Raw genomic sequence first — 929 nt, 5'->3', positions numbered from 1 at the left:
TCTGTCACCCAGACTGGAGTGCAGTGGCATGCTCACGGCCACTACAGCCTCAACCTGCTGGGCTCAGATGATCTTTTCACGCCAAGCTTCCAAGTAGCTGGAACTACAGGCATGCACCACCACACCTGGTTAATTTTTTCTTGATTTATTGTAGAGATGAGATCTCGCCAAGTTGCCCAGGCTGGTCTCAGACCCAAAGTTCAGGCAATCCTCTCACCTTGGCCTCCCAAAGAGCTGGGATTATAGGTGTGAGCCACCGTGCCCAGCCCTGTTTTTTTTTTTTTTGAGTTGGAGTCTCACTCTGTCACCCAGACTGGAGTGCAATGGCCGCTGCCGGCCACCGCAGCGTCAACCTGCTGGGCTCCAGCAATCCTTCCACCTCAGCCTTCCAAGTAGCTGGAACTACAGGCATCCGCTACCACGCCCAGCTGGTTTTTTTATTTATTGTAGAGATGAGGTCTTGCTGCCCAGGCGGATCTTGAACCCGTGGGCTCAGGCAATCTACTCACCTCAGCCTCCCAAGGCACAGGATTACAGGCTGAGCCACTGAGCCCAGCTAGGCAGCCTATTCTTAAGGTAAGCTTTGATCACAAGTTTCAATTCTTATCATTTTACTCCCAAGTTTGCTTGTGTCATGGGGACCTTTTGAAATAATAGGAAAAGTTGCTGTTTAATTTTCTCTTAGAGCACCATGCCTCACTGTCTCCAGTAACTCCCTACTGATCTGTTTTTTGTTTTGTTTTATTTTGTTTTTGAGTTGGAGTCTCACTCTGTTGCCCAGACTGGAGTGCAGTGGCCACTCGCGACCACCGCAGCCTCGACCTGCTGGGCTCCGGCGATCTTTCTGCCTCAGCCTTCTGAGTAGCCGGAATTACAGGCATGCGCTACCATGCCCGGCTGATTTTTTGATTTATTGTAGAGATGAGGTT

The sequence above is a fragment of the Carlito syrichta genome, unplaced genomic scaffold, assembly GCF_000164805.1.
Source record: "Carlito syrichta isolate Samal-C Ts95f unplaced genomic scaffold, Tarsius_syrichta-2.0.1 Scaffold307121, whole genome shotgun sequence".
Lineage (NCBI taxonomy): Eukaryota > Metazoa > Chordata > Mammalia > Primates > Tarsiidae > Carlito > Carlito syrichta.
The sequence above is the reverse complement of the archived record's forward strand: the minus strand, read 5'-3'. Positions refer to the sequence as shown.